General features: G+C 53.7%; 1 long non-coding RNA gene across 1 annotated transcript; it reads right to left on the bottom strand.

The window, feature by feature from the left end:
* Positions 1–6,832: 6,832 nt before the first annotated feature.
* LOC141410201 (uncharacterized) lies at positions 6,833–12,934 on the bottom strand. Its single transcript, XR_012434372.1, has 2 exons — positions 12,778–12,934; positions 6,833–9,178 (listed from the first exon to the last, which is right to left on the bottom strand). It is a non-coding gene; the product is annotated as an uncharacterized lncRNA (long non-coding RNA).
* Between the last annotated feature and the right edge of the window lie 253 nt (positions 12,935–13,187).

The following is a 13,187-nucleotide window of genomic DNA, read 5'->3' on the forward strand; positions in this document are numbered from 1 at the left end:
GGGAACTCAGTTGCCATGTCCACAGGCAAATTCAATGAGTTTCCTAAATATTCCCCGAGGTGTTGAGTCACAGCCGACCACCTTTCCAAAATTGTTTTCCTAGCTCTTCCGCCCACTTTCATTTGAGATGGAATTATGCCCAGATTCAGTGGGGGCAGCTCCACCGGCCACTTAGCTTTGTTTCCCTCCTTAATGCTTTCAAGGGATGTGTGCAGTCTCCATAAAGCAGCAAAAGGATTATATGGGGCCTCTTGAAAGAAGGAAAATTTGAAAAAAAATTGTCTTCATATGGGTATGTTTATTTCAGATTCAATATATAAACTGATCTTACTTGCTTCAAATAGACAGTTGCCTCATCAAAGCACGTAATAAACATTATTAACCCTGCCTGGCTCTGTGTGCCCGGGAAGAAGCCCCATGGGAGAAAGGAGGGGGCCAAGTCAGAGCCGGCCCTGTCCCACCCACAGACGAGTGCCCAGGGAGTCTTCGTGGACCCTCGCCTGAGGCCTCGGTGACTTGAGTATTTCAGGCTGTTTTTCACATAACTTTGGTTTGATTAAAACCCCAAATGCATTTGGCCAACCACATTTCCCTTTAATTTTTTAGCATATATTTATTTTCAGGGAAATGTCAGCCATGCATTTCTGATTCACTCTTTGTTGCCTCCAAGTTGGCTGGTGGTGGCGGGGCGGGTTCTCGCGGGTGCCCCGGGCTGCCCCAGGAGTCCATGAGGACAGCAGCAGGCGTGCCCCAAGCCCTCGTCGCCTCACATTCTGGAAACGGGCCCCGGAGACCAGATGGATGGTGATAGCACAGAGAGAGCCTGTGCGTGTGCGGGGCGAGGACGCGTTTTAACTCTCAGCAGCGCTGGATTTGTGGTGATGTTGAAACTCCTAACCCATGATTTATGAGTGGTTTCTGACTTGGAAAAGCATGTTTTCTCCGCCCGGACTGACAGAATGCTCAAGGCTGGCAGAGGCACCCCAGGAGGCTCACGTAGCCGGCCCCTCTGTCCGGACACCCCCATAGGTCAGACTCCCCTGTGGCCCTGTTTCTCCAGCTCACCAGCTAAGGGCTGTTCACAAAGAAGAAGAAAAATGGCAGAACTTTCATGAACAGTGTTCACATTAGGAGAACTTGCCTTTCACCACACACCCACCGAAACAATAGCGCTTCCTCCTAAGGAAAATGGGAAGCTCCGGGAGGAGTCTCAGGTCCTGGTAGGTGACAGCAAGCTTCAGATCGAAGAGACATGAGTCTCATTTACATTTTAAGAATAATTCACTCTTAAAAGCAGGGGCACTGCTCACGACTATATAAACCTCACACTCTACATTCCTGAGCATACTTCAATAATTGTAAATGTGGGAATGCACAGTCCAATAACTGGGAAATTAAAATGTAAGATTCCAACACATTTACTCAATATTGATGTTGAATTCTCCATGTGTCAGGTGGCCTTTGCCGGGAGAAGTTGGCCTTCTGACCAGGCAGTTTATGGACAGACTTACTCTTCACTTTTCTGTAGAAACCAACAGAGCCCCTTTCAGCTTCCACCAGGTCCTTAGGACAGATGATTCTTCCCCTTACACACAGGTGGTGAAAAAGCAATTCCACCCAGAAAAAAATTACTAACCCAGAATTATCAAATTCTTATCAAGCTTTAGCAGATTCAGCACCAGAAGTAGGTCAGAGGAAACTCAGGTCTTTGCCTGAGTATTTCTATAGAAGTTCCATTGTTGACCAAGAGAAGACATGGGCTTCTCATTGAACTTCCTTTTAATGGGCTCCAAATTCTGTGACCACATCGTGGAGACCAGCAGCCCTGCTGGTGGTGGGTGGTGGGCGGGTGTCTGGTGGAAACGTGACAGCAGGTGACTCATGGCTCCCATACTGGGCTCTTGTATTTTCTTTGAATGAATGTCACTTACTGTTGTGCAGATGCCCATAGCCTGGCACCTTGGGAGTAGGTAATTTTCTAAACAAGGACCCTGGAGCTTGAGGGTAGGGAGGGCATGGGCGGCAGCAATGGCTGGCACTCAGCAGGCCTGATTCATTCACCTTTTTAGCATGGCTTGGGTGAGAGGCCATTGGAAGTTCTTCCTTAATTATAAAGAAATTAACCTGGAAGGTTTGTACCTGTCAGAATCACATAACTTCAACATGAAGGACACGGCCGACCCGATGTGGAAGGTGGAATCATGATGCTCACGGTGCCACGCCCTAATTCCCAGAATCTGATGCCCGCGGTGCCGCACCCTGATCCCTGGAATCTGATGCCCGCGGTGCCGCACCCTGATCCCTGGAATCTGATGTCCACGGTGCCATGCCCTGATCCCTGGAATCTGATGCCCGTGGTGCCACGCCCTGATCCCTGCAATCTGATGCCCGTGGTGCCACACCCTGATCCCTGGAATCTGATGCCCGTGGTGCCACGCCCTGATCCCTGGAATCTGATGTCCACGGTGCCACACCCTGATCCCTGAAATCTGATGCCCGCGGTGCCGCGCCCTGATCCCTGGAATCTGATGCCCGCGGTGCCGCGCCCTGATCCCTGGAATCTGATGCCCCCGGTGCCACGCCCTGATCCCTGGAATCTGATGTCCACGGTGCCACGCCCTGATCCCTGGAATCTGATGCCCGCGGTGCCACACCCTGATCCCTGGAATCTGATGTCCACTGTGCCATGCCCTGATCCCTGGAATCTGATGCCCGTGGTGCCACACCCTGATCCCTGGAATCTGATGCCCGTGGTGCCACGCCCTGATCCCTGGAATCTGATGGCCGCAGTGCCACACCCTGATCCCTGGAATCTGATGCCCGCGGTGCCACGCCCTGATCCCTGGAATCTGATGCCCACAGTGCCACGTCCTGATCCCTGGAACCTGGGGACGTGGCCTTGCGTGGCAAAAGGGACTTTGCAGATGCGACTGGGGAAAGGGCCCGGAGAGGAAAGATGACCCTGGATGATCTGGGTGGGCCTAAATTTCCCTCAATCAATCACAGGTGTCCCTGGAAAACAGGCAGAGGGCCGTTGACCTCAGGAGAGGGAAGGGCCATGGTGTCAGGGGCAGGGGTTGAAGCAATGCCCTCTGAAGATGGCGGGGGCCAGGAGCTGAGGACCACGGTGGCCTTGGAAGCCAGAACAGGCAGGAAGGGGTTCTCCTGGAGCCTCCAGAAGGGGCCACCCCTGTGGACACTTTGACTTGGGCCCAGTGGGACTGATTTCTGGCCCATGGAACTACAAGATGGTAGATTTGTATTGTTTTGAGCCACTAAGTGTGTGTGGTTTTTGCAGCTGCAGTGGGAAAATCACACACCCCATGTCATGAGTGCATCACCCAGCAGGGCTGTGTGGACTCGGGCTGTGTGGACTTGGGCCGTGTGGACTCGGGCTGTGTGGACTCGGGCCGTGTGGACTCGGGCTGTGTAGGAATCGGGCTGCATGGGACTCAGGCTGCATAGGATTCGGGCTGTGTGGGACTTGGGCTGTGTGGACTCAGGCTGCATGGGACTTGGGCTGTGTGGACTCAGGCTATGTGGACTCAGGCTGTGTGGACTCGGGCTGCATGGGACTCGGGCTGTGTAGGATTTGGGCTGTGTGGGACTTGGGCTGTGTGGACTCAGGCTGCATGGGACTTGGGCTGTGTGGACTCAGGCTGTGTGGACTCAGGCTGTGTGGACTTGGGCTGTGTGGGACTCGGGTTATGTGGGACTCAGGCTGTGTGGACTCAGGCTGCATGGGACTCGGGCTGCATGGGACTCGGGCTGTGTGGGACTTGGGTTATGTGGGACTCGGGCTCTGTGGACTCAGGCTGTGTGGGACTCGGGCTGTGTGGACCCCGGCTGTGTGGACTCAGGCTGTGCGGGACTCGGACTGTGTGGGACTGAGACTCTGCCTTCTGCCGGTCACTCAGCTTTGCCCCCGACTTGCGTGCGGTCATTCTCAGGCTAGGAGTTAAGAACCCACCATTGCACCTAAGTAGACAAAATCCAGTGGAGAGGGGAAAATCTCTCCATATGTCTTTTTTAGAGCAAAAATCCTTCCCCAGAAACTCTGCAGCAAACCTTATTATTGGACTAGTGAGGGTGTATCCCTTAAAGCTGGGGTAGACTCCGCTTCCCCTGAGAGGCACCCTCTGTATCCAGGGCATTGAGCAGAGGGCACAGTCTGTGGAGAAGTAGAAACTGGGGGTGAGCGGGAGAACGGGTCCAACAGGCAGCCAACGGCACCTGGGGTAGAATAGAGGAGTATCCTCAGGAGTGTGTTCCGGTTCTGATGCTGATTTATTAGGTTGCCAGGGAAGAACAGTTTGGAAATGAAGTTAAATTAAATCATAGACACGCGAGGAATGCTGACAATTCTGGGAGAAGCCCGAGGGACCGTCTCTTGCTTCAGCCAGGAGGAAACAGAGGTCCCAGGGGCCTGGCCGCCTGAGCTCAGGCGTCAGCCGGTATCAGAGCCGGAACAGGACAACTGTGCGGGAGATTGTTGGACTCCCTGCGTCCCAGTGGGAATTGGCAGCTCTGGCCAGTTAAATATGAGTAGGTGTTTAATTCAAGTAGAAGAGGAAATCGGAAAGATCTATCCATCAAACTGCGCAGCGGGGAGGAGCTCGCCACACAGCTGCATCTGCAAGGAGCATGTGGTCGCATGGCCTGTGTCCGAACTGTCTTTCCCGGACGACCCCACCTCCGAGGCCAGGGGTGCCTGGAGACCCATTCTATCAATGTCAGCCTTCCCAGCTGCATGGGCAGGTAAGGAATTCTCAGGGGTGAGAACCGCAGGGACGCTGAGGTTCCCAGAGCGCAGAATTCAGAACTAGCAGGTTTTTTCTGAGCTCGGCCCTAGGCTATGTGGATATCAGAAGTCAGGCAGAGGTGACCTCGCCTGGAGGTCATCACGGTGGTGAATTCCAGGCCGGGAAGAGTGGAAATACAAACATCAGATTTAAAAACTCACTAATTTGTTCCTCTTAGATTCACAACTGGAGGCTGGTGGAAGAACAGAAAATATCCACAAGAAAAAATAGAGTGATGACGGTGTTGCCACGGGGATGAGCCAGTCCTGAACCTGGCCTGTCTGCCACGCCCAGCACTGTCGCCAGGACACAGGTTCCAGCAGCTCGCTTTAAGGGAACACAAGACAACCTGCTGGTGTTGCTCAGGGAGGTGCCGGGCAATTCCTGGAGCTGGCATCCAGCTTCTCCACCGTCACCAGGTGGGGCCCTCCGGGACGTGGAGGGCCGTAAGGGTCTTGGCCCTTAATTCAGCTCTGTGTCCTGGCTGCTTCACGATGCCAGCCTTCTCAGAGCCCTCTTTGGAAACTAAATACATACTTTACTGAATCAACAGATTACTTAGCATCTTGTGGTATGAAAATGCAAACCCCAAACCAAAATCAAACCAAACAAAAAGCCCCCAAGAGATGCCTGTACTTGAAAAATGCATTTAGCTGTGTGCATCTGTGACAGGGCCCTCTCTGAGGTCTCAGGCTTTTATTTTTACATTGTAACTACAGGAAAATTATAAACATCGGATTTTATGAAGCCTTGGAAAAAAGATATATTAGCTTAGATATTCTAATTTATCAAATGTGTGGACACCATTATGTTGATAAATTTAAGATGTTTACAAACAGACAGATGGAGAGAGATTTTTTAAGGGAAAACCATTTAAAAACATTATTCCATCATATTGACCTGCTTCTAGAGACAGATGGGCCAAGCGTCTAGCTGGTACCCAACCTTTGATTCGATGTGGCTCTTAAAACCGGGGTAATTAACTCTCATATTGAGTTACCTCGTTAAGAGCAGAGTGCTGCACAGCGGAGAGGGCCAGCCGTGCCACAAAGGCTGAGAGGAAAGGCCAGGTGACGGGGGGCCCAGCTGCACCTGGTTCTCCTCTGCACCACACCACCCCAGAACAATTCCTCTTTTACAACTTTAAAAAGTAACTCAAAATTAAACACGGCTGTCCCAACTTTTAAGATGCAAAACCAGATTCACAACTGCGTCTGATTACTAAATATCCATGGGTCATTTTCAAATACGAACCCCAGTTCCTAACCGAGTATGTGGGCAGAATACCCTAGAGTTTACCTTGCACTGATATTACTTGTCTATAGTTCAGTTCTCTCATGCCTCCTCTCACTCAGACTTAAAATAATACCCATGGCTACTGTTTTAGGACTTTTTTTTTTTTTTTTTTGACAAGGCCTTGCTCTGTTGCCCAGCCTGGGGTGCAGCGGCACCATCACGGCTCACTGCAGCCTCAAACTGCTGGCCTTAAGCAATCCTCTCACCTCAGCCTCTCAGGCAGCTGGGACTGCAGGTGTGTGCAGCCGGGCTCAGCTAATATTTCTGTTTTTTAGAGATGGGATCTCACTTTGTTGCCCAGGCTGGTCTCAAACTCCTAGCCTCAAACCATCTTCCCATGTTGGCCTCTCAAAGTGGTGAAATTACAGGCGTGAGCCAACATACCCAGCCTGTTTTAGACCATATTTTTAAAATTTTCTATCATAATAAAGTTTCCTTAGGCATAGTTGACTATATTGCTGAAAAGAAAACAGCCATGGATTTCTATCTCCTAGATTTCCCCGTCCACATCAGCCTCAGGATGAACACCGGAGCTCATTCCCAAACAAAAGCAGGAGGTAAGATGGGGCTGAAGAGGCGGGGGGAACAAAGGCGCTGTGAGGGGAAAGGCAGAGCCTTTTAGGGGCTGGTCTAATCCAGGAGAACGGAGGACCGAGGCAGCGCCACGGGTTCCCATCAGAAGCTGCGGCCCTGTGGCAGCCTACAGGGATCACGCATCACTCTCCAGGCACCAGTGAGGTATCCGAGAACACTGCTTTCTTTAATCGGTACAATTGCATCAAGTCGTCACTATTATGTTCATCTTACAGATAAGACATTTGGATCGCATGCAGTGATTAAGCTTCCAAAGCTAAATAGTGACAGAAGTGAGATTCACATCCACCCATCTACCCCACACCCACGCACTATAACCTGCCCCAGGGACCCGTGACTTCTACGTGGAGGGTCCCTTTGACACAGGGCAGGCTGGAGGCAGGTCAAAGGCCCGCTCCCTGTCCCAGGGGAACGGTTGCTGGGTTGGCCTGACAATGGGTCTGGGGTAGGCCACCATGCCATGACTGTGGGGCAGGCACCAGGCTTGCAGCATCCATAGAGGTGTTGGTGCAAGAGGCCTAGCCACTGGGGCTCACGGTTTCTTGGCATCAGAACCTTTTTTGCAAACATCATTCTTTGAAATGCCAACGAATGAAATGGGAAGAGCAGGGTTGACAGCGGGGAGAAGGGGCTGAAGGACCGGGGCACCTGCTGTCACGCACCCCACCCCAGGTCATGTCTGCAAAACCCCAGTGTTCAGGGGACTCAGTGCAAATACCACTGCCCTGGGCAGCCGTGGAGTGCAGTTCGCATGTTTCAGCAGCTGGCTGGGAGGACTCAGCTTCCAAAACCAGAGGGGCCATAGCTGAGCCTGGTGTCTGTTTTCACCCTGGGTCAGCGTGAGATCTGCCCCGAGATCCCTGAAACAAGAGACACTGACAGCAGCCGTCACAGGGAAGCTGCAAACAGGGCTTCCTCCAGCTCAGCCTCGGCGAGGAGGAGCTGAGAAGGCGGGGTGCCCTCAGCCGGCAGCAGACTCTGGAAGGAAGGGTCCCCTTCCAGCAATATCCCTCCCCGTGTCATCCAGAAAAGCGAAAAGGAGCCCACTTCCCACTTGTGATCCAGATGCCTCAGCGGGCTCTGTCCTTCCCAGGCTCCGAGGGGCTGTGTGGATGGCGGCCGGGCTGGACCTGAGCCAGCCCCCTCCGGAGGCTACGTGCAGCCAGTGGCAGAGGAGCTCCTGCAGGCAGGGATGGCGGGAGCTGGTGGGAGGAAGTGAGTTGAGTTTCACCTGAGCATGTGTCTGCTGTCTGGTCATTCACGGAGTCCTGAGGCTGGGACCATGGGAGGGTCTGGGTCCCTGGGTTGAGCCAAGAATCCTCAACTCTGGAGCGTCAATCCCCACTGCTCCAGGATTGCTGGAAGTCACAGCATGGATCGCAGAGGCTGAGCAGCTGGCCTCAGCCTCCCCGACTGTGGCATCCAGCCTGGGCATCCACCTCAGCCAGCAGCTTGAGCCCTGGGATTTGGGCATTGAACCCCAGCTCCTTCTCCTTCCTGGAGGACACCTTGGCTTGATCCCTTTATCAGCACCTCTCTTACCTCCGGGAAAGCAACACCATGGTCTAGTCCTCGTCTTTAACAATTGCATGGGAAAGAACTACTTAACTGTATCTACCATAAAACGTTCTAGGAACTGACCCTCACAGAGAGGTTAGAAGCATGGAAGGGATCTGTCATTCCCATTCTTCAATGTACCGCGTTTGCTTGAAGAGTACATAATAAACATAAGGAGAATGATTATTTTGCCACCAAATTCTGCACACTCATTGGTGGAAGAAGCTTGGGGCCTGTGGGCTGTAGAGACCCTGGGGACAGCCTGCATCCCAAAGGTGAAGAAGGGGCCTCCGGAGGTGCCGGGGACAGGACCCACGGAACAGAGGCAGGTGTGGGGATCACACTGAGAGTCAGTGTGACCCACGCCGGCCACAGAAGTGCAGTTCTGCCGTGGTGACTTCAGCCAGAGAGGACAGTAAAGCGCATCTCCCACCTCTGTCTCCAGGGAGGATGAACCCTACCCAGGCTCAGGCCCGCAGCAAATGGATGGAAACACCACAGCTCGACCACAGCGCCCACATCTGAGCCTGCCCCACAGCTCGGGCCGTTTCCCTTGAAAGAGTTACTTTCTTCCACCTTCTTCAATTAAAAGAAAAAAGGAGTTATCTCCTTTTGATGCTGTCAGTTTTCTGGTGAAAAGGGAGAACTGCAGATACGGGTCTTTCTAGGTAAATAAAACACGGTATTGGTTGGAAAGCGAATTCTCACCGCGGGCTAAGTCAACACAGGTGTTCTTCCATGGGTGGCAGCGCAGGTGGCCGTTTGTTTTCTGTTCCCTTCACAATCGTCTCTTTCTCTCCATTTGGTTCACATCTGAGCCCACATCCCTACTGGCAGCCACGAGGAAATGTCACCTGGCACTTGTTACGTATTAAATGTCCTTATCAATAACGGCCTGCTGTGCCCCAGCTTATCCAAGCTGCAGGCACCTATAAAGCAATAAAAGGCGATTAGGAAGAGCTGCCCCTGCGGAGTTCCAGGGAAGGTTTCAGCTCGGTTAGGGGAACCGTTGCTCCAGATCAACAGCGTTGACTTCTAAAGGAGCAAATGTTCACATCAAAGTAGCCTGGGTCTTCAAGGGAACCAAACATTGGCCATAAAATGAGCACAGCCCGGTGAATGAGGCTTTGTTATCCTCACTCAGGTGTCAGCTCTAGGACCTTCCCTGAGACCACTCTTTTGAGAAAGAGACAGGCGGCCACACAGAATGGGTCATGGCACCACCCCCGGGTTTGAGGGGGAGAGGAAGTCCAGAGGCTGCCTCACCACGGAGACAAAGACCCCAGGGCGCAGCCCCCAGCCCGAAGGCCACATACCTGGCCATGGCCCAGCCTGGGATGTGGGTGCATGCTACACACATATGGGTGGGTATTCATGCGTGTGTGTGCATGTACATGGGCCTGGCCTGGGATGGGGATGTGTGCTGCACACATACCACATACGTGGGCATTTGTGTGTGTGTGTGTGTGTGCATGTGCATGGGCCTGGCCTGGGATGGGAGTGTTTGTGTGTGTGTGCGTGTACATGGTCTCGGCCTGTGACGTGGGCGTTTGTGTGTGTGTGTGCATGTTCATGGGCCTGGCCTGTGATGGGGGTGTGTGCTGCACACATATGTGTGTGTGTGTGTGTGTGCACATGTTCATGGGCCTGGCCTGGGATGGGGGTGTGTGCTGCACACATACCACATACGTGGGCATTTGTGTGTGTGTGCGCGTGTGCATGGGCCTGGCCTGGGATGGGGATGTGTGCTGCACACATACGTGTAGTTGTTCGTGTGTGTGTGTGTGTGTGCACATGTTCATGGGCCTGGCCTGTGATGGGGGTGTTTGTGTGTGTGTGTGTACATGGTCTCGGCCTGTGACGTGGGCATTTGTGTGTGTGTGTGCATGTACATGGGCCTGGCCTGTGATGGGGGTGTTTGTGTGTGTGTGTGTACATGGTCTCGGCCTGTGACGTGGGTGTGTGTGTGTGTGTGCATGTACATGGGCCTGGCCTGTGATGGGGGTGTTTGTGTGTGTGCGTGTACATGGTCTCGGCCTGTGACGTGGGTGTTTGTGTGTGTGCGTGTACATGGGCCTGGCCTGGGATGGGGGTGTGTGTGTGTGCGTGTACATGGTCTCGGCCTGTGACGTGGGTGTTTGTGTGTGTGCGTGTACATGGGCCTGGCCTGGGATGGGGGTGTTTGTGTGTGCGTGTACATGGTCTCGGCCTGTGACGTGGGTGTTTGTGTGTGTGTGCGTGTACATGGGCCTGGCCTGGGATGGGGGTGTGTGTGTGTGCGTGTACATGGTCTCGGCCTGTGACGTGGGTGTTTGTGTGTGTGCATGTACATGGGCCTGGCCTGGGATGGGGGGGTGTGTGTGTGTGTGTACATGGTCTCGGCCTGTGACGTGTGTGTGTGTGTGTGTGCATGTACATGGGCCTGGCCTGGGATGGGGGTGTTTGTGTGTGTGTGTACATGGTCTCGGCCTGTGACGTGTGTGTGTGTGTGTGTGTGCATGTACATGGGCCTGGCCTGGGATGGGGGTGTTTGTGTGTGCGTGTACATGGTCTCGGCCTGTGACGTGGGTGTTTGTGTGTGTGTGCATGTACATGGGCCTGGCCTGGGATGGGGGTGTTTGTGTGTGTGCGTGTACATGGTCTCGGCCTGTGACGTGGGTGTGTGTGTGTGTGTGCATGTACATGGGCCTGGCCTGGGATGGGGGTGTGTGCTGCACACATATGTGTGGGTGTTCATGTGTGTGTGTGCGTGTACATGGTCTCGGCCTGTGACGTGGGTGTTCATGTGTGTGTGTGCGTGTACATGGGCCCAGTCAATGATGCCGGTGTGTGCTGCACATATACGTGTGGGTATTCGTGTGTGTGCGCATGTACATGGGCTCAGTCAATGATGCCGGTGTGTGCTGCACACATACGTGTAGTTGTTCGTGTGTGTGTGTGTGCACGCATGTACATGGGCCTGGCCTGTGGTGTGGGTGTGTGCTGCACACATGCGTAGGCGTTCATGTTTGTGTGCATTTACATGGGCGTGGCTGCATGGGCCTGGACCAGTGGGCATGTGCATGTACACCTGGTGCTGCTGGGCCCGACCTCTGACCCCCAGCTCCAGTGCCTCCGGCTGTTTTCGCCAGCTTGTGTCCTGGGTGCCTAACCAAGGTTCCTCCCAAAGGCACCTGAACAGCCATGATCATTCCTCACTTCTCACAACACCTCCTCCCAGCCCTCCTGGGAACTGCGTGTGGAGGCCAGGATTGCCGGGCCACGGCGTCCTATGCGGGTCTTTTCAGAATCAGAGTACAGAGCATGGGAACAGCACCGTGTCCTGAGAAGTGCAGGTCCTGGGATCAGTTTCCCCACTGAGGAGGGAGGAGCACTGGGGGGCCCGTCCCTGAGGCTGCAGCACCGTCTAATGGTGGGAGAGCCACTCCTGCAAGGCCGTGACCTTCTGCACGGGGGACAGGAGGCACCTCGGCGGCCTCCCTGTCCATGTAGCCTGACCACTGGCTATGGGTTCAATTGTGTCCCCTAGAAACAGGTGTCCCGTTCCTCCCCTCAGCTCCCATGAACATGAACTTCCCTGGAACAGACTCTTTGCAGACGTACTGCAATTCGGATGAGGTCATCCTGGGTTAGGGCCAACCCTCATCCAATGGCTGGTGTCCTTGTAAGAAGAGGAGACACAGACACAGGGCAAGGTGAATAGAATCAACTCTACCCACAGGTTAAATCAGACCTGAGGGACAAGCTAAAAGGTGGCATCAAACACAAAACACTTTTAGTCATTTTCTGAAGGGAGGTGATTTTCCTGTCAAGCCCTGGAAACGAATTTATTCCCATCATCCATCTGGGCCATAGGAGGTGTGCAGCTTTTCCTAAGATCAATTCGCCTCAGGCTGCTCGCATGAGGCTCAAGCAAACGTTTCTTTTTAAATTAGGCTGATCAGTGATGCCAACAAATAGGTCCTCAACAGCTCTCACCTCTGACCCTGCAGGATCAAGCGATGCGTTTCACAGTGAGGAACATGCCGGTGGGCATCTTCAAATATTTGCCGCTTAAAAAGTTGGTGTTACTTTAGAGCAAGGCTCATAGCAATGTGGCTCCAAAGCTCACATGAGAATGGTTAAGGGCAAGTGATGCAGGGGGAAAGGCCGGGCCCTCGCTCCCCAAATCCTGCCTAGCCTGTTTCATAAACACCTGCATCTAGCCAGCAGCCTCATCTCTCCTGACTTTCCAGTCTGGGCTCCCATGCTGGTCAGATCGTGGCTTCTGCCTCCTTCTTTCGAAGATGACAGAAAGGGGATCAGGCAGCCTTGCATTTTCTGACCAAAGCATTCATTACAAGCCAGCTTTGTAAAATAACAATTCGTCTGCATGGTGTTTTTCTAAATCACACAGTCCTGTGTATCCTGGGGTGCCACGTGCCCGCCAGCCTGAGGGGACACAGCGGGGACACAGAAGCTCTGCCGCCCCCGGGGACCCACACACCAGCCCTGTGACCAGGACATCCAGAGCCCAGCCTGGACTCACCAAGACGCCTTGGAAAGATTCCCCCGGGCTCCTGCTGTCGGCGATTGACCCCACGCCCTTCCATGCTTTTCTCGCCTGCTTCTCCACTGGCATCACTTCAGGGTCTCTCTGGCCACTCAGAGAGGAGGCACCTGCTCCTCCGGAGGCGTGGTTGGCTCTGGCATGGTGGAGAGAAGATGATTTGAGGTTGGGTGTAACCGAGCTTGCAGGGAGTTGTGGAGACCTCTGTACCCATCCACTCATCCCAGGCCTCTTTCTGCATCCCAAAGGAGGGTCCCAGCCCGGGCACAGACAAGGAGGAGGGTCCCAGCCTGGACACAGACTCAGAGGAGGGTCCCAGGCCCGATACGGACCCAGAGGAGGGTCTCAAGCCAGACACGGACCCAGAGGAGGGTCCCAGCCAGGGCACA

The sequence above is a fragment of the Macaca fascicularis genome, chromosome 4 (genome assembly GCF_037993035.2).
Source record: "Macaca fascicularis isolate 582-1 chromosome 4, T2T-MFA8v1.1".
In the NCBI taxonomy this organism is placed as follows: domain Eukaryota; kingdom Metazoa; phylum Chordata; class Mammalia; order Primates; family Cercopithecidae; genus Macaca; species Macaca fascicularis.